This window comes from Ranitomeya imitator, chromosome 2 (assembly GCF_032444005.1).
Source record: "Ranitomeya imitator isolate aRanImi1 chromosome 2, aRanImi1.pri, whole genome shotgun sequence".
Lineage (NCBI taxonomy): Eukaryota > Metazoa > Chordata > Amphibia > Anura > Dendrobatidae > Ranitomeya > Ranitomeya imitator.
This window is the reverse complement of record NC_091283.1, coordinates 831,673,491-831,698,027: the sequence shown is the minus strand read 5'-3', so window position 1 is coordinate 831,698,027 and position 24,537 is coordinate 831,673,491. Positions and strand designations below refer to the sequence as shown.

At 44.5% G+C, this 24,537-nt stretch overlaps 1 protein-coding gene across 1 annotated transcript in view; it reads right to left on the bottom strand.

Moving 5' to 3' along the window:
• Positions 1-23,701, bottom strand: part of LOC138666857 (C-type lectin domain family 4 member A-like) — an 84,310-nt gene extending 60,609 nt beyond the window's left edge. The window contains exon 1 of the mRNA XM_069755036.1: positions 23,456-23,701. The gene's annotated coding sequence lies outside the window, so the exon portion shown is untranslated. The remainder of the gene's footprint in view (positions 1-23,455) is intronic.
• Between the last annotated feature and the right edge of the window lie 836 nt (positions 23,702-24,537).

The following is a 24,537-nucleotide window of genomic DNA, read 5'->3' as shown; positions in this document are numbered from 1 at the left end:
TATCGATGCGTTTTTCCTGGCGCTCGGATTGCTGTACGATGAGCCTAATTCTGTGGATCAGGCAGAGAAGAATTTGCTGGCTCTGTGTCAGGGTCAGGATGAAATAGAGGTATACTGTCAGAAATTTAGAAAGTGGTCCGTACTCACTCAATGGAATGAAGGTGCGCTCGCAGCTATTTTCAGAAAAGGTCTCTCTGAAGCCCTTAAGGATGTCATGGTGGGATTTCCTATGCCTGCTGGTCTGAATGAGTCTATGTCTTTGGCCATTCAGATCGGTCGACGCTTGCGCGAGCGTAAATCTGTGCACCATTTGGCGGTAGTACCTGAGCTTAGACCTGAGCCTATGCAGTGCGATAGGACTTTAACCAGAGTTGAACGGCAAGAACACAGACGTCTGAATGGGCTGTGTTTCTACTGTGGTGATTCCACTCATGCTATCTCTGATTGTCCTAAGCGCACTAAGCGGTTCGCTAGGTCTGCCACCATTGGTACGGTACAGTCAAAATTTCTTCTGTCCGTTACCTTGATCTGTTCTTTGTCATCGTATTCTGTCATGGCATTTGTGGACTCAGGCGCTGCTTTGAATTTGATGGACTTGGAGTATGCTAGGCGTTGTGGGTTTGTCTTGGAGCCCTTGCAGTGTCCTATTCCATTGAGAGGAATTGATGCTACGCCTTTGGCCAAGAATAAGCCTCAGTACTGGACCCAGCTAACCATGTGCATGGCTCCTGCACATCAGGAGGTTATTCGCTTTCTGGTGTTGCATAATCTGCATGATGTGGTCGTGTTGGGGTTGCCATGGCTACAAGTCCATAATCCAGTATTAGATTGGAAATCCATGTCTGTGTCCAGCTGGGGTTGTCAGGGGGTACATGGTGATTTCCCATTTCTGACTATTTCGTCATCCACCCCTTCCGAGGTTCCTGAGTTTTTGTCTGATTACCGGGATGTATTTGATGAGCCCAAGTCCAATGCCCTACCTCCGCATAGGGATTGTGATTGTGCTATTGATTTGATTCCTGGTAGTAAATTCCCAAAAGGTCGACTGTTTAATTTATCTGTGCCTGAGCACGCCGCTATGCGGAGTTATGTGAAGGAGTCTTTGGAGAAGGGGCATATTCGCCCGTCATCGTCGCCATTGGGAGCAGGGTTCTTTTTTGTAGCCAAGAAGGATGGTTCACTGAGACCTTGTATAGATTACCGCCTTCTGAATAAGATCACGGTTAAATTTCAGTACCCCTTGCCATTGTTTTCTGATTTGTTTGCTCGGATTAAGGGGGCTAGTTGGTTCACCAAGATAGATCTTCGTGGTGCGTATAATCTTGTGCGTATTAAGCGAGGCGATGAGTGGAAAACTGCATTTAATACGCCCGAGGGCCATTTTGAGTATCTAGTAATGCCATTCGGACTTGCCAATGCTCCATCAGTGTTTCAGTCCTTTATGCATGACATCTTCCGAGAGTACCTGGATAAATTCCTGATTGTGTACTTAGATGACATTTTGATCTTCTCGGATGATTGGGAGTCTCATGTGAAGCAGGTCAGAACGGTGTTTCAGGTCCTGCGTGCTAATTCTTTGTTTGTAAAGGGATCAAAGTGTCTCTTTGGTGTTCAGAAGGTTTTATTTTTGGGGTTCATTTTTTCCCCTTCTACTATCGAGATGGACCCTGTTAAGGTCCAAGCCATCCATAATTGGACTCAGCCGACATCTCTGAAAAGTCTGCAAAAGTTCCTGGGCTTTGCTAATTTTTATCGTCGCTTCATCTGCAATTTTTCTAGTATTGCTAAACCATTGACCGATTTGACCAAGAAAGGTGCTGATGTGGTCAATTGGTCTTCTGCAGCTGTGGAAGCTTTTCAAGAGTTGAAGCGTCGTTTTTCTTCTGCCCCTGTGTTGTGTCAGCCAGATGTTTCGCTTCCGTTCCAGGTCGAGGTTGATGCTTCTGAGATTGGAGCAGGGGCTGTTTTGTCGCAGAGAAGTTCTGATTGTTCGGTGATGAAACCATGTGCCTTCTTTTCCAGGAAGTTTTCGCCTGCTGAGCGAAATTATGATGTGGGCAATCGAGAGTTGCTGGCCATGAAGTGGGCATTCGAGGAGTGGCGTCATTGGCTTGAAGGAGCTAAGCATCGCGTGGTGGTCTTGACTGATCATAAGAACTTGACTTATCTCGAGTCCGCCAAGCGGTTGAATCCTAGACAAGCTCGTTGGTCATTGTTTTTTGCCCGTTTTGACTTTGTTATTTCATACCTTCCGGGCTCTAAAAATGTGAAAGCGGATGCTCTGTCTAGGAGTTTTGTGCCCGACTCTCTGGGTGTATCTGAGCCGGCGGGTATCCTCAAAGAGGGAGTAATTGTGTCTGCCATCTCCCCTGATTTGCGGGTGCTGCAGAAATTTCAGGCTAATAAACCTGATCGTTGCCCAGCGGAGAGACTGTTTGTCCCTGATAGGTGGACGAATAAAGTCATCTCTGAGGTTCATTGTTCGGTGTTGGCTGGTCATCCTGGAATCTTTGGTACCAGAGAGTTAGTGGCTAGATCCTTTTGGTGGCCATCTCTGTCGCGGGATGTGCGTACTTTTGTGCAGTCCTGTGGGATTTGTGCTCGGGCTAAGCCCTGCTGTTCTCGTGCCAGTGGGTTGCTTTTACCCTTGCCGGTCCCGAAGAGGCCTTGGACACATATCTCTATGGATTTTATTTCAGATCTTCCCGTCTCTCAAAAGATGTCAGTCATTTGGGTGGTCTGTGATCGCTTCTCTAAGATGGTCCATTTGGTACCCTGTTGTGAATTCTGTGGCTGAATTCACTCCTGTGGTCACAAGTGGTACTGCAGCCTCTGGGCTTCCTCCCTCAGGTGTTTTGGTGAGCTCGTTGGCTGCCTTGCTATTTAACTCCACCTGAGTCTGTCTTCCTTGCTCCTTGTCAATGTTCCAGTGTTGGATCTGAGCTACTGCATCTTCCCTGTGGCCTGCTGCTCTGCTAGATAAGTGCTACTTTGTTTTTGTTGCTGTTTTTTCTGTCCAGCTGTGCTATTCTTTTTTGCTGGAAGCTCTGAGACGCAAAGGGTGCACCGCCGTGCCGTTAGTTCGGCACGGTGGGTCTTTTTGCCCCCTTTGCGTGGTTTCATCTCTTTTCATCTCTTTTCATCTTGCTAACAGTCATTATATGTGGGGGGCTGCCTATTCCTTTGGGGTATTTCTCTGAGGCAAGTCAGGCTTGTATTTCTATCTTCAGGCTAGTCAGCTCCTCAGGCAGTGCCGAGTTGCATAGGTAGTGTTAGGCGCAATCCACTGCTGCTTTTAGTTGTGTGAGGATAGGTTCAGGTATTGCAGTCTACAGAGATTCCACGTCTCAGAGCTTGTATTATTGTTTTTGGGTTATTGCCATATCACTGTATGTGCACTGATTACTGCACACTGTGTTGCCTGATTGCCAGCATAACAGTACAAGGAGCCTCACCTATGATTCTCAATAGAGGGAAAAAAGAAGTCCTGACATCATTTTTTTTTCTCAGCTCTGTCTTCAGTCTTTGTTTTCCCCTAGACATTAGAGTGCTTCAGGACACAGGTGTGGACATGGATATTCAGGCTCTGTGCTCCTCAATGGATAATATCGTTATAAATGTACAAAAGATTCAAGATACTATTGATCAGAAATCTATGCTAGAACCAAGAATTCCTATTCCTGATTTGTTTTTTGGTGACAGAACTAAGTTCCTGAGCTTCAAAAATAATTGTAAGCTATTTCTGGCCTTGAAACCTCATTCTTCTGGTAATCCTATTCAACAGGTTTTGATTATTATTTCTTTTTTGCGCGGTGACCCACAGGACTGGGCGTTTTCTCTTGCGCCAGGAGACCCTGCATTGAGTAATGTTGATGCGTTTTTCCTGGCGCTTGGATTGCTTTACGATGAGCCTAATTCAGTGGATCAGGCTGAGAAAAATTTGCTGGCTTTATGCCAGGGTCAGGATGATGTAGAAGTATATTGTCAGAAATTTAGGAAGTGGTCAGTGCTCACTCTGTGGAATGAATCTGCACTGGCGGCTTTGTTCAGAAGGGGTCTCTCTGAGGCTCTTAAGGATGTCATGGTGGGATTTCCTATGCCTGCTGGTTTGAATGAGTCTATGTCCTTGGCCATTCAGATCGGTCGTCGCTTGCGCGAGCGTAAATCTGTGCACCATCTGGCGGTATTGTCTGAGAGTAAACCTGAGCCTATGCAGTGCGACAGGACTATGACTAAAGTTGAACGGCAAGAACACAGACGTCTGAACAGGCTGTGTTTCTACTGTGGTGATTCCACTCATGCTATTTCTAATTGTCCTAAGCGCACTAGGCGGTTCGATAGGTCTGCCGTCATTGGTACTGTACAGTCCAAATTCCTTCTGTCCATTACCTTGATATGCTCTTTGTCATCGTATTCTGTCATGGCGTTTGTGGATTCAGGTGCTGCCCTGAATCTGATGGATTTGGATTATGCTAAACGTTGTGGATTTTTCTTGGAGCCTTTGCGGTGTCCTATTCCGTTGAGAGGAATTGATGCTACACCTTTGGCCAAGAATAAGCCTCAGTACTGGGCCCAGCTGACCATGTGCATGGCTCCTGCACATCAGGAAGTTATTCGCTTTCTGGTACTGCATAATCTGCATGATGTGGTCGTGTTGGGGTTGCCATGGCTACAAACCCATAATCCAGTATTGGATTGGAACTCTATGTCGGTAACCAGCTGGGGTTGTCAGGGAGTACATGGTGATGTTCCATTTTTGTCTATTTCGTCATCCATTCCTTCTGACATCCCAGAGTTTTTGTCTGACGTTCAGGATGTATTTGAAGAGCCCAAGTCTGATGCCCTACCTCCGCATAGGAATTGTGATTGTGCTATCAATTTGATTCCTGGTAGTAAATTCCCTAAGGGTCGTTTATTTAATTTGTCCGTGCCTGAACACACCGCTATGCGCAGTTATGTGAAAGAATCCCTGGAGAAGGGACATATTCGCCCATCGTCGTCACCACTGGGAGCAGGGTTCTTTTTTGTAGCCAAAAAGGATGGTTCACTAAGACCGTGTATTGATTACCGCCTTCTTAATAAGATCACTGTTAAGTTTCAGTATCCCTTGCCATTGATATCTGACTTGTTTGCTCGGATTAAGGGGGCTAGTTGGTTTACTAAGATTGATCTTCGTGGTGCGTATAATCTGGTGAGAATCAGGCAGGGAGATGAATGGAAAACGGCATTTAACACGCCCGAGGGTCATTTTGAGTATCTAGTGATGCCGTTCGGACTTGCCAATGCTCCATCTGTTTTTCAGTCTTTTATGCATGACATTTTCCGTGAGTATCTGGATAAATTCTTGATTGTTTACTTGGATGACATTTTGATCTTCTCGGATGATTGGGAGTCTCATGTGAAGCAAGTCAGAATGGTTTTCCAGGTACTGCGTGCTAATTCCTTGTTCGTGAAGGGATCAAAGTGTCTCTTCGGTGTGCAGAAAGTTTCATTTTTGGGGTTCATCTTTTCCCCTTCTACTATCGAGATGGATCCGGTTAAGGTCCAGGCCATCCAGGATTGGACTCAGCCGACATCTCTGAAGAGTCTGCAGAAATTCCTGGGCTTTGCTAATTTTTATCGTCGCTTCATCTGTAATTTTTCTAGCATTGCCAGACCATTGACCGATTTGACCAAGAAGGGTGCTGATTTGGTTAATTGGTCTTCTGCTGCCGTGGAAGCTTTTCAGGAGTTGAAGCGTCGTTTTTGCTCTGCCCCTGTGTTGTGTCAACCAGATGTTTCTCTTCCGTTCCAAGTCGAGGTTGATGCTTCTGAGATTGGAGCAGGGGCGGTTTTGTCACAGAGAGGTTCTGGTTGCTCAGTGTTGAAACCATGTGCTTTCTTTTCCAGGAAGTTTTCTGCTGCTGAGCGTAATTATGATGTGGGCAACCGAGAGTTGCTGGCCATGAAGTGGGCATTCGAGGAGTGGCGTCATTGGCTTGAGGGAGCTAGGCATCGCGTGGTGGTATTGACTGATCATAAGAATCTTACTTATCTCGAGTCTGCCAAGCGCTTGAATCCTAGACAGGCCCGTTGGTCGTTATTTTTTGCTCGTTTTGATTTTGTGATTTCGTACCTTCCGGGCTCTAAAAATGTGAAGGCGGATGCTCTGTCTAGGAGTTTTGTGCCCGACTCTCCGGGGTTATCTGAGCCGGCGAGTATCCTCAAGGAAGGAGTCATTGTGTCTGCCATCTCCCCTGATTTGCGGAGAGTGTTGCAGAAATTTCAGGCTAATAAACCTGATCGTTGTCCGGCCGAGAAACTGTTCGTCCCTGATAGGTGGACTAGTAAAGTTATCTCTGAACTTCATTGTTCGGTGCTGGCTGGTCATCCAGGAATCTTTGGTACCAGAGAGTTAGTGGCTAGATCCTTCTGGTGGCCATCTCTGTCACGGGATGTGCGTGCTTTTGTGCAGTCCTGTGGGATTTGTGCTAGGGCTAAGCCCTGCTGTTCACGTGCCAGTGGGTTGCTTTTGCCCTTGCCGGTCCCGAAGAGGCCTTGGACACATATTTCGATGGATTTCATTTCTGACCTTCCCGTTTCTCAAAAGATGTCGGTCATTTGGGTGGTCTGTGATCGCTTTTCTAAAATGGTCCATCTGGTGCCCTTGGTTAAATTGCCTTCCTCCTCTGATTTGGTGCCTTTGTTCTTCCAGCATGTGGTTCGTTTGCATGGCATTCCTGAGAATATTGTTTCTGACAGAGGTTCCCAGTTTGTCCCGAGGTTCTGGCGAGCCTTTTGTGGTAGGATGGGCATTGACCTATCTTTTTCCTCGGCCTTCCATCCTCAGACTAATGGCCAGACCGAACGAACCAATCAGACCTTGGAAACATATCTGAGATGTTTTGTTTCTGCTGACCAGGATGATTGGGTGTCATTTTTGCCGTTGGCTGAGTTCGCCCTTAATAATCGGGCCAGCTCGGCTACCTTGGTCTCTCCATTTTTCTGCAACTCTGGGTTCCATCCTCGTTTCTCTTCAGGACAGGTTGAGTCTTCGGACTGTCCTGGTGTGGATTCTGTGGTGGACAGGTTGCAGCAGATCTGGACTCAAGTAGTGGACAATTTGACCTTGTCCCAGGAGAAGGCTCAGCTTTTCACTAATCGCAGACGCCGTGTGGGTCCCCGACTTCGTGTTGGGGATCTGGTTTGGTTATCTTCTCTGTTGTGAGTTCTGTTTTTGGGCTCCCTCTGGTGGTTACTGGGGGTACTGGGTGACTTGTGTTTCTTGCAGTCTCTGGTGTTTCATTATGATATGGGTGTTTCCTATTTAGCCTGGCTTCTTGGTCATTTGTTCGCCGGCTATCAATGTTGTCAGAGTGTCTGTTTGCCTCTGCTCCCTGCATTTGTATTCTTCAGGACAAGCTAAGTTTTGTTTTTCCTGTTTTCCGTTTTGTTTACTTTTGTCTTTGTCCAGTTTGCAGTAATGTAATTCCTGCTTCTGGTTGCTCTAGTGAGCTGAAATTACTCCTCATGTTCCATGAGTTGGCACATGAGTTCAAGTAATTTCAGGATGGTTTTTTGTAGGGTTTTTCGCTGACCGCGCAGTTCTCTTTCGTATTTTCTGCTATCTAGCTTTAGCGGGCCTCACTTTTGCTGATTCTGTTTTCATGACTACGTATGTGCTTTCCTCTCATTTCACCGTTATTACATGTGGGGGGCTGCTATTTCTGTGGGGTTTTTCTCTGGAGGCAAGTGAGGTCTGTGTTTCTTCTCATAGGGGAAGCTAGTCCTCCGGCTGGAGCGAGACGTCTAGAATCATCGTAGGCACGTTCCCCGGCTACTGCTATTTGAGTGTTAAGTTCAGGATCGCGGTCAGCGCAGTTTCCATCATCCTAGAGCTGGTTCTTATTATTGCGCGTGTTCTTGGTGATTCCCAGCCATTGGGATCATGACAGTATAGCCGGCCATAAAAATATTATTTGGTTTTTCGTTTTGGCTGAAGTAGGAGGAAAAGGAGTTTGAGAAATTTTTTTTTTTTTTTTCTCTTTCTCCTCCTCTTAATCTTTGAATGGCCCTGACTTCAGCTGTTTATCATGGACGTCCAGAGTTTGGCTTCCAGCCTGAATAATCTTGCTGCTAAGGTTCAAAATATACAAGATTTTGATGTACATACGCCTATCTCTGAACCTAGAATTCCTGTCCCAGAGTTTTTTTCTGGAGATAGATCTAGTTTTTTGAATTTTAGGAATAATTGCAAGTTGTTTCTTTCCTTAAAATCTCGTTCCTCTGGAGACCCTGCTCAACAAGTCAAAATTATTATATCTTTCCTGCGGGGGGATCCTCAGAATTGGGCATTTGCATTGGCACCAGGGGATCCTGCGTTGCACAATGTGGATGCGTTTTTTCTAGCATTGGGTTTGCTCTATGAGGAACCTAATTTAGAGATTCAGGCTGAAAAAGCTTTATTAGCTCTCTCTCAGGGGCAAGATGAAGCAGAAATATATTGTCAGAAATTTCGGAAATGGTCGGTGCTTACTCAGTGGAATGAGTGCGCTCTGGCTGCAAAATTCAAAGATGGTCTTTCTGAGGCCATTAAAGATGTTATGGTGGGGTTTCCGGCGCCTACAGGTCTGAATGAGTCCATAACTATGGCTATTCAGATTGATCGGCGTTTGCGGGAGCGCAAACCTGTGCACCATTTGGCGGTGCCTTCTGAACAGGCACCTGAGATAATGCAATGTGATAGAATTCAGTCCAGAAGTGAACGACAAAATTATAGACGGAAAAATGGATTGTGTTTTTATTGTGGTGATTCAGCTCATGTTATATCAGCATGCTCTAAACGCACAAAAAAGGTTGATAAGTCTGTTGCCATTGGTACTTTACAGTCTAAGTTCATTCTGTCTGTGACGCTGATTTGTTCATTGTCATCCATCTCCGTCGATGCCTATGTGGATTCAGGCGCTGCCCTGAGTCTTATGGATTGGTCATTTGCCAAACGCTGTGGGTTTAGTCTGGAACCTCTGGAAGTTCCTATTCCTTTGAAAGGAATTGACTCCACGCCTTTGGCTATGAATAAACCTCAGTACTGGACACAGGTGACCATGCGTATGACTCCCGTTCATCAGGAGGTGATTCGCTTCCTGGTACTGTATAATTTACATGATGTCTTAGTGCTTGGGCTGCCATGGTTACAAACTCATAACCCAGTCTTGGACTGGAAAACAATGTCTGTGTTAAGCTGGGGTTGTCAGGGGGTTCATGATGATGCATTTCCGATTTCTATCGCTTCATCTACTCCTTCCGAGGTTCCGGTATTTCTGTCTGATTATCGGGAGGTTTTTGAGGAACCTAAGCTCAGTTCGCTTCCTCCTCACAGGGACTGCGATTGCGCTATAGATTTGATTCCGGGCAGTAAGTTCCCTAAAGGTCGGTTGTTTAATCTGTCTGTGCCAGAGCATACTGCTATGCGGAATTATATTAAGGAGTCCTTGGAAAAGGGGCTTATCCGTCCTTCTTCGTCCCCTTTGGGAGCAGGTTTTTTTTTGTGGCTAAGAAAGATGGTTCCTTGAGGCCTTGCATAGATTATCGTCTTTTGAATAAGATTACAGTCAAATATCAGTATCCTTTGCCATTGTTGACTGATCTGTTTGCTCGCATTAAGGGGGCTAAATGGTTCACTAAGATTGATCTTAGGGGTGCGTATAATCTTGTGCGGATAAGGCGGGGTGATGAGTGGAAAACCGCATTTAATACGCCTGAGGGCCATTTCGAGTATTTAGTGATGCCTTTTGGACTTTCTAATGCTCCTTCTGTCTTCCAGTCTTTTATGCACGATATTTTCCGTGAATATCTGGATAAATTTATTATCGTGTATTTGGATGATATTTTGTTTTTTTCTGATGACTGGGAGTCTCATGTTCAGCAGGTCAGGAAGGTGTTTCAGGTCCTGCGGGCTAATTCTTTGTTTGTGAAGGGTTCTAAATGTCTCTTTGGGGTCCAGAAGATTTCTTTTTTGGGGTATATTTTTTCCCCTTCTACTATTGAGATGGATCCCGTCAAGGTTCAGGCTATTTGTGACTGGACGCAACCTAAATCTCTTAAGAGTCTGCAGAAGTTCTTGGGCTTTGCTAATTTTTATCGTCGCTTCATAGCTAATTTTTCTGGTGTGGTTAAGCCTTTGACGGATTTGACTAAAAAGGGTGCTGACGTTACTGATTGGTCTCCTGCGGCTGTGGAGGCCTTTCGGGAACTTAAGCGCCGGTTTTCTTCTGCTCCCGTGTTGCGTCAGCCAGATACGTCGCTTCCTTTTCAGGTTGAGGTTGATGCTTCCGAGATCGGTGCGGGGGCGGTTTTGTCTCAGAGAGGTTCCGATGGCTCAGCGATGAAGCCATGTGCGTTCTTTTCTAGAAAATTTTCGCCCGCCGAACGGAATTATGATGTTTGTAATCGGGAGCTTTTGGCTATGAAGTGGGCATTTGAGGAGTGGCGTCATTGGCTTGAGGGTGCTAGACATCGTGTGGTGGTCTTGACTGATCACAAAAATTTGATGTACCTTGAGTCTGCCAAGCGTCTGAATCCTAGACAGGCTCGTTGGTCACTGTTTTTCTCCCGTTTCAATTTTGTGGTTTCATACCTGCCAGGTTCAAAGAATGTGAAGGCGGATGCTCTTTCTAGGAGTTTTGTGCCTGACACCCCTGGAAATTTTGAGCCTACTGGTATCCTTAGGGATGGGGTGATTTTGTCGGCAGTCTCTCCAGACTTGCGACGTGCTCTGCAGGAGTTTCAGGCGGATAAACCGGATCGTTGTCCGCCGGAAAGACTGTTTGTCCCGGATAATTGGACCAGTAGAGTCATCTCCGAGGTTCATTCTTCTGTGTTGGCGGGTCATCCTGGGATATTTGGTACTAGAGACTTGGTGGCCAGGTCTTTTTGGTGGCCTTCCTTGTCGAGGGATGTGCGTTCTTTCGTGCAGTCTTGTGGAGTTTGTGCTCGGGCTAAGCCTTGCTGTTCTCGGGCCAGTGGATTGTTGTTACCTTTGTCTATCCCGAAGAGGCCTTGGACACACATTTCCATGGACTTTATTTCGGATCTCCCTGTCTCTCAAAAAATGTCCGTCATATGGGTTGTGTGTGACCGCTTTTCTAAGATGGTTCATCTGGTACCCTTGCCTAAGTTACCTTCTTCCTCTGAGTTGGTCCCTCTGTTTTTTCAAAACGTGGTCCGTTTGCATGGCATTCCGGAGAACATCGTTTCTGACAGGGGATCTCAGTTTGTGTCCAGATTTTGGCGGACGTTCTGTGCTAAGATGGGTATTGATTTGTCCTTTTCGTCTGCGTTCCATCCCCAGACGAATGGTCAGACGGAACGAACTAATCAGACTTTGGAAACTTATTTAAGGTGTTTTGTTTCTGCTGATCAGGATGACTGGGTTTCCTTTTTGCCGCTTGCCGAGTTTGCCCTTAATAATCGGGCTAGTTCTGCTACCTTGGTTTCTCCTTTCTTTTGTAATTCGGGGTTTCATCCTCGTTTTTCCTCTGGTCAGGTGGAGCCTTCTGATTGTCCTGGAGTGGACATGGTGGTGGATAGGTTGCATCGGATCTGGAGTCATGTGGTGGACAATTTGAAGTTGTCTCAGGAGAAGGCTCAGCACTTTGCTAATCGCCATCGCCGCGTGGGTCCTCGACTTTTTGTTGGGGACTTGGTGTGGTTGTCTTCTCGTTTTGTTCCTATGAAGGTCTCTTCTCCTAAGTTTAAGCCTCGGTTCATCGGTCCTTATAAGATCTTGGAAATTCTTAACCCTGTGTCGTTTCGTTTGGATCTCCCGGCATCGTTTGCTATTCATAATGTGTTCCATCGGTCGTTGTTGCGGAGGTATGAGGTACCTGTCGTTCCTTCTCCTGAGCCTCCTGCTCCGGTGCTGGTGGAGGGTGAGTTGGAGTATGTTGTGGAGAAGATCTTGGATTCTCGTGTTTTCAGACGGAGGCTCCAGTATTTGGTTAAGTGGAAGGGTTATGGTCAGGAGGATAATTCTTGGGTGAATGCCTCTGATGTTCATGCTACTGATTTGGTCCGTGCTTTTCATAGGGCTCATCCTGGTCGCCCTGGTGGTTCTCGTGAGGGTTCGGTGACCCCTCCTCAAGGGGGGGGTACTGTTGTTAGTTCTGTTTTTGGGCTCCCTCTGGTGGTTACTGGGGGTACTGGGTGACTTGTGTTTCTTGCAGTCTCTGGTGTTCACCTGTTTCATTATGATATGGGTGTTTCCTATTTAGCCTGGCTTCTTGGTCATTTGTTCGCCGGCTATCAATGTTATCAGAGTGTCTGTTTGCCTCTGCTCCCTGCATTTGTATTCTTCAGGACAAGCTAAGTTTTGTTTTTCCTGTTTTCCGTTTTGTTTACTTTTGTCTTTGTCCAGTTTGCAGTAATGTAATTCCTGCTTCTGGTTGCTCTAGTGAGCTGAAATTACTCCTCATGTTCCATGAGTTGGCACATGAGTTCAAGTAATTTCAGGATGGTTTTTTGTAGGGTTTTTCGCTGACCGCGCAGTTCTCTTTCGTATTTTCTGCTATCTAGCTTTAGCGGGCCTCACTTTTGCTGATTCTGTTTTCATGACTACGTATGTGCTTTCCTCTCATTTCACCGTTATTACATGTGGGGGGCTGCTATTTCTGTGGGGTTTTTCTCTGGAGGCAAGTGAGGTCTGTGTTTCTTCTTATAGGGGAAGCTAGTCCTCCGGCTGGAGCGAGACGTCTAGAATCATCGTAGGCACGTTCCCCGGCTACTGCTATTTGAGTGTTAAGTTCAGGATCGCGGTCAGCGCAGTTTCCATCATCCTAGAGCTGGTTCTTATTATTGCGCTTGTTCTTGGTGATTCCCAGCCATTGGGATCATGACACTTCTCGTCATATTCCTATGAAGGTTTCCTCTCCTAAATTTAAACCTCGTTTTATTGGTCCGTATAGGATTTCTGAGATTCTCAATCCGGTGTCTTTTCGTCTGACCCTCCCAGACTCCTTTTCCATACATAATGTATTCCATAGGTCGTTGTTGAGGAGATACGTGGCACCTATGGTTCCATCTATGGAGCCTCCTGCCCCTGTTTTGGTGGAGGGGGAATTGGAGTATATTGTGGAGAAAATTTTGGATTCTCGTGTCTCTAGACGGAAACTCCAGTATCTGGTCAAATGGAAGGGTTATGCTCAGGAAGATAATTCCTGGGTTTTTGCCTCTGATGTCCATGCCCCAGATCTTGTTCGTGCCTTTCATGTGGCTCATCCTGGTCGGCCTGGGGGTTCTGGTGAGGGTTCGGTGACCCCTCCTCAAGGGGGGGGTACTGTTGTGAATTCTGTGGCTGAATTCACTCCTGCGGTCACAAGTGGTACTGCAGCCTCTGGGCTTCCTCCCTCAGGTGTTTTGGTGAGCTCGTTGGCTGCCTTGCTATTTAACTCCACCTGAGTCTGTCTTCCTTGCTCCTTGTCAATGTTCCAGTGTTGGATCTGAGCTACTGCATCTTCCCTGTGGCCTGCTGCTCTGCTAGATAAGTGCTACTTTGTTTTTGTTGCTGTTTTTTCTGTCCAGCTGTGCTATTCTTTTTTGCTGGAAGCTCTGAGACGCAAAGGGTGCACCGCCGTGCCGTTAGTTCGGCACGGTGGGTCTTTTTGCCCCCTTTGCGTGGTTTTTGCTTTAGGGTTTTTTGTAGACTGCATAGTTCTCTTTGCTATCCTCGCTCTGTCTAGAATATCGGGCCTCACTTTGCTGAATCTATTTCATTCCTACGTTTTGTCTTTTCATCTTGCTAACAGTCATTATATGTGGGGGGCTGCCTATTCCTTTGGGGTATTTCTCTGAGGCAAGTCAGGCTTGTATTTCTATCTTCAGGCTAGTCAGCTCCTCAGGCAGTGCCGAGTTGCATAGGTAGTGTTAGGCGCAATCCACTGCTGCTTTTAGTTGTGTGAGGATAGGTTCAGGTATTGCAGTCTACAGAGATTCCACGTCACAGAGCTTGTATTATTGTTTTTGGGTTATTGCCATATCACTGTATGTGCACTGATTACTGCACACTGTGTTGCCTGATTGCCAGCATAACAGTACCCTTGTCTAAATTGCCTTCCTCCTCTGATTTGGTGCCATTGTTTTTCCAGCATGTGGTTCGTTTACATGGCATTCCAGAGAATATCGTTTCTGACAGAGGTTCCCAGTTTGTTTCGAGGTTTTGGCGAGCCTTTTGTGGTAGGATGGGCATTGACTTGTCTTTTTCCTCGGCTTTCCATCCTCAGACTAATGGCCAGACCGAACGAACAAATCAGACCTTGGAGACATATCTGAGATGCTTTGTTTCTGCTGATCAGGATGACTGGGTGTCCTTTTTGCCTTTGGCTGAGTTCGCCCTTAATAATCGGGCCAGCTCGGCTACCTTGGTTTCACCGTTTTTCTGCAACTCTGGGTTCCATCCTCGTTTCTCTTCAGGGCAGGTTGAGTCTTCGGACTGTCCTGGTGTGGATACTGTGGTGGACAGGTTGCAGCAGATTTGGACTCATGTAGTGGACAATTTGACCTTGCCCCGTTTCGCTAATCGCAGACGCTGTGTGGGTCCCCGACTTCGGGTTGGGGACTTGGTTTGGTTATCTTCTCGTCATATTCCTATGAAGGTCTCCTCTCCTAAGTTTAAACCTCGTTTTATTGGTCCGTATAGGATTTCTGAGGTCCTTAATCCTGTGTCTTTTCGTCTGACCCTTCCAGATTCTTTTTCCATACATAACGTATTCCATAGGTCATTGTTGCGGAGATACGTGGCACCCGTGGTTCCATCTGTTGATCCTCCTGCCCCGGTTTTGGTGGAGGGGGAGTTGGAGTATATTGTGGAGAAGATTTTGGATTCTCGTGTTTCTAGACGGAAACTCCAGTATCTGGTTAAGTGGAAGGGTTATGCTCAGGAAGATAATTCCTGGGTCTTTGCCTCTGATGTCCATGCTCCCGATCTTGTTCGTGCCTTTCATATGGCTCATCCTGGTCGTCCTGGGAGCTCTGGTGAGGGTTCGGTGACCCCTCCTCAAGGGGGGGGTACTGTTGTGAATTCTGTGGCAGAGCTCCCTCTTGTGGTCACAAGTGGTACTTCGTCTGATTCTCTCTGTGATCTTCCGTTGGTGGAGAAAAGTGGTACTGCGGCTACTGAGTTTCCTTCCTCAGGTGATATGGTGAAGTCGTTAGGTGCTACCCTATTTAACTCCACCTGGTGCTTGGATCCTTGCTTCCAGTCAATGTTCTAGTGTTGGACCTGTTTCCTCCTGGAGTGTTCCTGTGGCCTGCTGATCTGCATAGCTAAGTTCCTCTTTGCTTTTTGTTTGCTGTTTTTTCTATTCCAGCTTGTCAATTTGTTTTTTCTGCTAGCTGGAAGCTCTGGGACGCAGAGGGTGTACCTCCGTGCCGTTAGTTCGGTACGGAGGGTCTTTTTGCCCCCTTTGCGTGGATTTTGTAGGGTTTTGTGTTGACCGCAAAGTTGCCTTTTCTATCCTCGCTCTGTTCAGGAAGTTGGGCCTCACTTTGCTAAATCTATTTCATCTCTACGTTTGTCTTTTCATCTTAACTCACAGTCATTATATGTGGGGGCTGCCTTTTCCTTGGGGGTATTTCTCTGAGGCAAGGTAGGCTTATTTTTCATCTTCAGGCTAGCTAGTTTCTCAGGCCGTGCCGAGTTGCATAGGTAGCGTTAGGCGCAATCCACGGCTGCCTCTAGTTGTGTTGGAGAGGATTAGGGATTGCGGTCAACAGAGTTCCCACATCTCAGAGCTCGTTCTTATTTTTTGGGTTATTGCCAGGTCACTGTATGTGCACTGACCTCTATGTCCATTGTGGTTCTGAATTACCAGCCATAACAGGAGAGGCCGGGGAATAGCGGGTGGGACAGGTGGATTAGTCGGGCAGCAGAGTTTAGAATAGATTGGAGGGGTGCGAGAGTGTTAGAGGGGAGGCCACAGAGCAGGAGGTTGCAGTAGTCAAAGCAAGAGATGATGAGGGCATGGACTAGGGTTTTTGCAGATTCTTGGTTGAGGAATGAACGGATTCGTGAAGTATTTTTGAGTTGAAGTCGGCAGGAAGTGGAAAGGGCTTGGATATGTGGTTTGAAAGAAAGATCAGTGTCAAGGATAACCCCGAGGCAGGGAGCTTGTGGGACTGGGGAGAGTGGGCAGCCATTTACTGTAATGGATAGGTTTGTTGGGGGGGTCACGTGAAATGAGGGAAAGATGATGAATTCTGTTTTGTCCATGTTAAGTTTGAGAAATCTAGCGGAGAAGAAGGATGAAATAGTGGACAGACATTGAGGGATTCTGGTTAGTAGGGAGGTGATATCTGGTCCAGAGATGTAGATCTGTGTGTCATCAGCATAGAGGTGATATTGAAAGCCATAAGATTCCATGAGCTGTCCCAGGCCAAAGGTGTAAATGGAGAAGAGCAGGGGCCCAAGGACTGAACCTTGCGGGACTCGGACAGATAGGGGGCGAGGTGAGGAGGTGGTGTGTGAGTGGGAAACGCTGAATGTCCGGTCTGTTAGGTATGATGAGATCCAGGATAGGGCCAAGTCTGTGATGCCAAGGGATGAGAGGGTCTGTAATAATAGGGAATGGTCCACTGTGTCAACGACATGCTGTGTTCTGAAAAGACGCGACGCATGGGCGTTTTCGTGGCTATGCCGCATGCGTTTTTTCCTGCATAGTGGAGACGGGATTTCATTAAATCCCCTCCACTATGCTGTAACATCTGGACTCTGCGTTTTTGACGCCGCGGCTCAACGCAGCGTAAAAAACGCAGCGTTTCCTGAACGTGGAAACATACCCTTATAGTTATATAAAAAGAATATGAAGAATGTAAAAAAAAAGAATAATAGGAAGAAGGTGAAGAAGAAGAAGATGAATAAGGTGAAGAAGAAGTTGATGAAAAAGATGCTGCTGCTGCTGAGGATGATGAAGAAGAAAGTGTGGGAGAAGTAAAAAAGAAGGTGAAGAGCATGGAAGTAGTGAAACAAATATCTGACAAAATATAAAAAATCTTAACATCTACTATATAATTGTCTAAGGGTCACTTCCGTCTTTCTGTCTGTCTGTCTTTCTGTCACAGATATTCATTGGTCGCGGCCTCTGTCTGTCATGGAATCCAAGTCGCTGATTGGTCTTGCCAGCTGCCTGTCATGGCTGCCGCGACCAATCAGCAACAGCCACAGTCCGATTAGTCCCTCCCTACTCCCCTCATGTGACCGCGACTTCATCACAGGTCCTGCGCGCCTGCGCAAGAAGGACCTTCCATAACGTCACGGTCATGTGACCGCGACGTCATCACAGGTCCTGCGCGCCTACACGAGAAGGACCTGCTATGATGTCACGGTCATGTGACCGCGACATCATCACACCCTGGGACCGGAAGCTGGCGACAGAACTACAAGGGGCCCTCGGATCGGAAGGTGAGTATATGTTTATTTTTTATTTTTTAACCTGTGTCATACGTGGCTGGGCAATATACTACGTAGCTGGGCAATTTACTACGTGGCTCTGTGCTGCATACTACGTCACTGGGCAATATAATACGTAACTGGGCAATATACTACGTAACTGGGCAAGATACTACGTGGCTGGGCAATATGCTCTGTGCTGTATACTACGTGGCTGGGCAATATACTACGTGGCTGGGCAATATACTACGTGACTGGGCAATATACTACGTAGCTGGGCAATATAGTACGTGACTGGGCAATATACTACGTGGGCTGTGCAATATACTACGTGGCTCTGTGCTGTATACTACGTTGCTGGGCAATATACTACGTAACTTGGCAATATACTACGTAACTGGGCAATATACTACGTGGCTGGGCAATATGCTCTGTGCTATATACTACGTCGCTGGGCAATATACTACGTGGCTGGGCAATATACTACGTGACTGGGCAATATACTACGTGGCTGGGCAATATACTACGTGACTGGGCAATATACTACATGGCTGGGCAATACACTACGTAGCTGGGAAATATACTACATGGCTGGGCAATATACTACATGGCTGGGCAATATACTACGTGGCTGGGCAATATACTACGTGGCTGGGCAATATACTACGAGGACTGGGCAATATACTACGAGGACATGCATATTCTAGAATATCCGATGCGCTAGAATCGGGCCACCACGTCCAACTATCAACCACATTCGGATCCTTCAGACGGAACCTGAAAACCGACCTCTTCAGGAAAGCCTACAGCCTGCACTGACCCTGCTGCCTCCTCATCACTACCGAAGCTACCGCCTCACCAACACCGGAGCTCCTGCAACCCTCAACCTACTGTCTCCTTCCCCACCATCCTGTAGAATGTAAGCCCGCAAGGGCAGGGTCCTCGCCCCTCTGTATCAGGCTGTCATTGTTAGTTTATTTACTGTGATATCTGTAATTTGTATGTAACCCCTTCTCATGTACAGAACCATGGAATCAATGGTGCTATATAAATAAATAATAAAAATAATAATCATTTGCAACTATTTTCCAGGTTTCCACTCACATAAAGAGAATGGAAATTCTTGTTGTATATTTTTATAAGCTGAAATATTTTAGGACATGAGCAGCATATCAATATCAATGCATTTTCCACTTTTCCTACACAAAAAATCATCATATTTAAACCCTGCATACAGTATACTGTAGATCACATATTGGGAGACAGTATATAGCGCAGGCTCCGGAGCTCATCCGTACACTGCAGATGTTGGCTCTGTTATACAATCAATATATACAGTATGAGTACTGCGGCTAATGGACTTAGTATAGGCAGCCTACTGAATGCACCTATGTCTGCTATTTGTGCTTTCTGACCCACAGACAAGGAATTTTGAAAAATCATTAGTTTGACAGTACAATGTAATACAAAAGTGTTGTAGTATATCACTAAAAATGATTTAAAAAAATGTTAAAGCAAAATTTAAAAAAAGTGAAAAAAATACAAAGTAGTGTAAATTACCCCTATATTTAATATAGAATGCAAGCCTCCCGAGGAAGCAAATACTGCACGTTATCGACATGGGTAAGCACTGTATGTAGCACTTTCACAAGCACTCTGCACTTTACTGAAGCATTAACAATTTTTTTTTGTTAAATTGAGATTTTGTCTCTAACTGGGAAACATTACGGCTGAGACTCAGTGTGAGTTTGGTTGCAAAATATGCTGTACGGGCATACATACTTTATTTTGTGTACTCCATGAATTGAGTGTTTTTATGCTACACGGTACCGCTGTCTCCGTTTGTTGTGTCATCACCAATTATCACTCACTATTACTGAGTTTTTATATGTCTTTTTGTATTGTTTAATAAAGTTATATTTTTTACTAACAGTGGTATTTTGGAATATATTTCGTGGCGTAACACTCCAGTTCTCTATAGGTATAATAAATTCATAACACGCTGACAAACTAAGATGAATTGTAGACATAATAAACTTAATTAACTAACTAACTTGGTCGTGGCTTTTTGGGAATTTGAGTACATGTTCTCTGCATCTTCTATTGTCTGGTATGGCAGATACATCGATGACATCTTCATTATTTGGGGTGATGATGTATCTGCCATACCAGACTTCATGCAGTCTTTGAATTCTAACAATTATATTATCAGATTCACTTACAAACCTGATTCCACACAGATTTCCATCTTGGATTTGGATCTATGCGGTTTACTAGACAAAATAATATCTACTAAAGTACTTTGTAGAAGAAAAAGACACGGCACTGCTACCACTTATAACCACCAAAACCATAGAGGGCCACTGCTATGTGCCGCTGCTGAGTCTGCAAATGCCAAGAGGACAACCGGGTGCACCCAAAATCAGTAAAATATATGAATCCAAAGGAAAAAAAATGAATGAAAGTGCACTCACCGGTCCTTCTGAATTATCATCCTTTATTCAGAACATATGCAGGTGACTTACGGGAGAATGTGGAAAAAGTCCGTTTTTCCACGTTCTCCCGTAAGTCACCTGTATATGTTCTGAATAAAGGATGATAATTCAGAAGGACCGGTGAGTGCACTTTCATTCATTTTTTTTCCTTTGGATTAATATCTACTAAAACATACTGTAAACCATCTAGTGACAATGCAATATTCTTTGCCAACAGTAGCCACCCACAAAATACTATTAGGTAGATCCCTGTTGGCAAATTTACAAGGATTAAGAGGAACTGCAGTAATATTGAGGATCAAAATGCAGAATTAAGTCATTCCTCTAGGAAAACAAAAGATGGGCAATATCCCAAATGGACATTGACCAGAGCACTAAATACTGTGACACACAAAAAGCGTAAGGATCTCATTTCCCCCAAATACAAGACAAATACAAACATAAACCAACAAAACAAAAACCCTTTGTTTGTCTTCAATATACTCCACGTTTTTTAAAATCAAACACATTATTAACAAATTTTTGCCTATTGTACATGAGGATAAACCTCTAGCATCAGTCTTACAGTTTGGGTGCAATTTAGTTGCAAGGAGAGTGCCTACTCTTGGAAATAAAATATATCCAAGCATGTTTTTCTTAAAAAAAAAAAAACCAAAAAACCTGGTTGGAATGCAAGAATTTTTTAAGTGTGGTAGTATTAATAGCAGAACGTGTATATAAGCTACGAATTCCAAAACATTTAACAAATATGATAATTCTCTTCACTTCAATATAAAACAATTTATTAACCGTAACTCAATTAATGTATATAAAATTGATAGCTCTATATGCAATAAAGCATATGTGGGATGCATTTCATGGAAGCTTAAAACACACATATCTGAGCATCTACATGACATTTCAAATATCACAAATGCATATTGTAACATATCAGCAGCAGCAAAACACTTTACTACTCACCACTCACGTAGCATTGCATCATTGCAAAAATGCAGAATAGAACAAATCAATAAAGCCTTTGCATGCGAGAAAGGTAAGGGGGAAAGCGTATTTTGAAATTTTATTATTTGTTTAAGTTTATAATGTCTACAATTGAATTTAGTTTGTCTGCATGTTATAAATTCATGGATATGTGCATGTCACATGCAGAACCTAGTAAAATAACTTGTAGGAAAAAAGCGCAGATGGTGTCTTATCTCACAAATTATAGATGATTACCCGTAAAATTAGCTGCTCACCTGATGTAGAATATTCACAAGCATATATTGCCGGCTGCCGCAGATCCACCGGTCGGCGTACGAACGTAGCTAAATCGGTGAATAGGAGGATCTGTGGGTTATGATCCGCGCTGCCAGCTAATCCAAAAACAGACCAATTGTATAGTTGAAGAGTGATTTATTCTACGCGTTTCGGAAGAAAACATAACTCCTTCCTCAGCAAATACCACAAATTGGTATTTGCAAAAGCAAAAAAGATTTAGGAGGTATAAAACGAGAGAAAATCAAGTGATCCTAATGTATTGTTACCCCTTTATAAATCACTGGTCGGGTCACATCTAGAATATGGGATCCAGTTTTGGGCTCCACATTTTAAAAAGGATATTCAGAAGTTAGAGTAATTTCACAGGCGGGCAACTAGATTATTACAAGGGATGGAGGCTTCTCATATAACGAGAGATTGGAAAAGTTGGGCTTGTTTAGCTTAGAAAAAAGACACCTCAGAGGAGGAGATCTCATTTACATGTATAAATATATAAAGACAAAAGGAGTTGAATCAAAAAAATAGGGGTATCCACACACAAAACAAAATCTAAATAGACTAAATGGATGCCAAAACCTATTTAACCTATTTAACCAACAATGGACGTGGTAACCGTTCAGCACAAAAACACATGAAAATCCGATAAGAAAAATGTACGCAAGAACCAAAGATCTAAAAAAATGCAAATTTTATTGGAAAGAAAAAACAAAAAAACAAAAATTACAAACATAATAGGCATTAAAAAGTGGGAAACACAAAAATTGGCAAAGGAACCCACCATGCTATCAAAAGAGGTACTATAAAGAACCAAAACAAGCCAATGTAATGCACATGGTTAAACGTCAAACACCAATATAATATAAAACATCTCTAGACATGGAAGTACCCTTTGCAGAAATGCACCCCCAAAATATGATGCTTCCCCCACCATGCTTCCCATATGGGATGGTGCTCTTGGAGTAGTTTTCATCCTAATTCTTCCTCCAAACACAGCGAGTGGAGTTGATATCAAAACATTCTATTTTGGTCTCATCCGACCACATGACCTTGTCCCATGCTTCCAATGGATAATCCAGATGGACATGTGCTGGTTTCAACAGGGAGACCTTGTGTGCACTGCAAAATTTTAATCTATGACATTGTTTGAGATTGCGGTCCGAGCTCTTTTCAGGTCATTGACCAGGTCCTCTTATGTAGTTCTGAACTGATTCCTCACCTTTCTAAGAATCATCCTTAACCCCACGAGGCGAGAACTTGCTTGGAGCCCTAGACCGAAGAGGATTGGCAGTCATCTTGTGTTTCTTCCATTTTTCTAATAATTGTGCCAACAGTTGTTGCTTTCTCACCAAGCTTCTTGCCTATTGTCCTGTCCTGTTGCCCATCTTAGCCTTGTGCAGGTCTACAATTTTGTCCCTGATGTCCGTTAACAGCCCTTTGGTCTTGGCCATGGTGGAGAGGTTGGAGTGTCATTGATTGTGTGCACAGATGTCTTTTATACAGGTAACAAATTCAAACGCAATTAATACAAGTAATGAGTGCAGAGTAGGAGGCTTCTTAAAGACAAACTAACAGGTCTGTGAGATCCAGAATTCTTACTGGATGGTCGGTGATCAAAAACTTATTTCATACCATAAAATGCAATTTATTTATTTAAAAATCATACAATGTGATTTTCCGTTTTCTGTTTTTAAATTCTGTCTCTCACAGCTTAAGTTCACTTGCAAAAAAAATTACAGACCTCTCCACTCTTTGTACATGGGGAAAAATTGCAAAATGTATCAAATGCTTATTTTCCGCACTGTATATGGGGGCCTTAAACCTTTACCAGACTTTGCAGCACCTTATCGTCCTGACAGACAAAAGGATCGGTGGTTGTAATTTAGCTTTCCTCTTCCCTGACATAAGGACACTCTCATATGAATTAAATTGGCAAGCTGGTGCCTCCAAAATTCACTGATTCACCCGACTTTGTGATCTAATGTGAGTGCAGACCTTTTCCTAAAGAAACAATTTTACATTTAAATTGTTTTGGTTACAACTAATTTTCTCCCATTGATTAAAACAATACATCAACAACTGTGGATTCTTAGGCTTGTGAACACTCTAATTGTTTCAACCAATCAACTCAGAATCAGGAAACATTCATAAAAGGGTGAAAAACTAATATACCATTTATGTCCAACACCACTCTGAGTATTGACCATTTTCTCTGCACCACTTACTATATATTTATGCCCCCCAAAAAAGTACAATTCTCAAAAAATACAAATACACAAATTACCTTCATGTGATCTTGGCTGATGAAGTTCTTCTTAAGGCAGAGTATCCATGCCACCGATTTCAAGTCTGACTTCAAAATTAATTAAAGATACAATGATATTGATGGGCTCAACTAGATCAAGATTGTGGAGATCCTAAATAGCTAAGAAACTGTCTAATATATACATGTGCGCAAATTGTTTTGTAACACTACTTCCTCCGTGGTTTTACGATTTAGAAAAGGGGTCGGACGTCTTGTTCCTCATTCACGAATTCTAAGAATAGACAAAGAGTCAAAAATAATAGTAGAAGGATTATTTAAAGTGCATTTTTTTGTCCCAGGAAAAATAAGTTTAACGTGAATGCAATGAATGAATGAACATGCCCAAAATTCTGTTCTGATTATATTTCTTAATTTTAAATTTATACAAATCTCCAAATCTTGTGCATTAGATTGGAAAAAGAAAGGTCTTAAACTTTGATGAAGCTGAAAACTGAATATGAAGGTGTCTGAAAATCAATTAAGGAATGAAGATAGTGGAGCGCCCCCAGACACAGGGCCACGAGTTCTCGGTACCGGGCCTCTCTGGTTCGGTTCTGAGGCTGTCACGGTGGCTAGACCCGGTCCGCGACCCTGCTAAGGGGCGTCCAATAAAGGTGGTACAGTCTGTCAGGGATTCGTGACGCCACCTGTGGTGTTCGGTCAGGGTGACTGACGCTGCTGTAGGGTCCGCTGGGGTGATGGAATAGCAGCTGGATACCTTCCCACAGGTGAAGTATGTCCCCAGGGCTTCCCAGTGAGGTAGAAGGTGATGGTGAGAGGAACAGTCAATAACGAGGACACAAGGTTGCAGTCTCTTTACCTCTTTACTGAAGACTTTAGGATCCGCAATCCAGAGCACGCTTAACAGGGCTATCCAAGACCGGCCGGTCCGATGGGCACTTCCAGAATTCCCTTTGCAGGTGGAAATCGTTGCCTACTAGGGTTGAGCGAAACGGGTCGAACATTTTCAAAAGTCGCCGACTTTTGGCTAAGTCGGGGTTTCATGAAACCCGATCCGACCCCTGTGCGGGGTCGGCCATGCGGTACGCGACTTTCGCGCC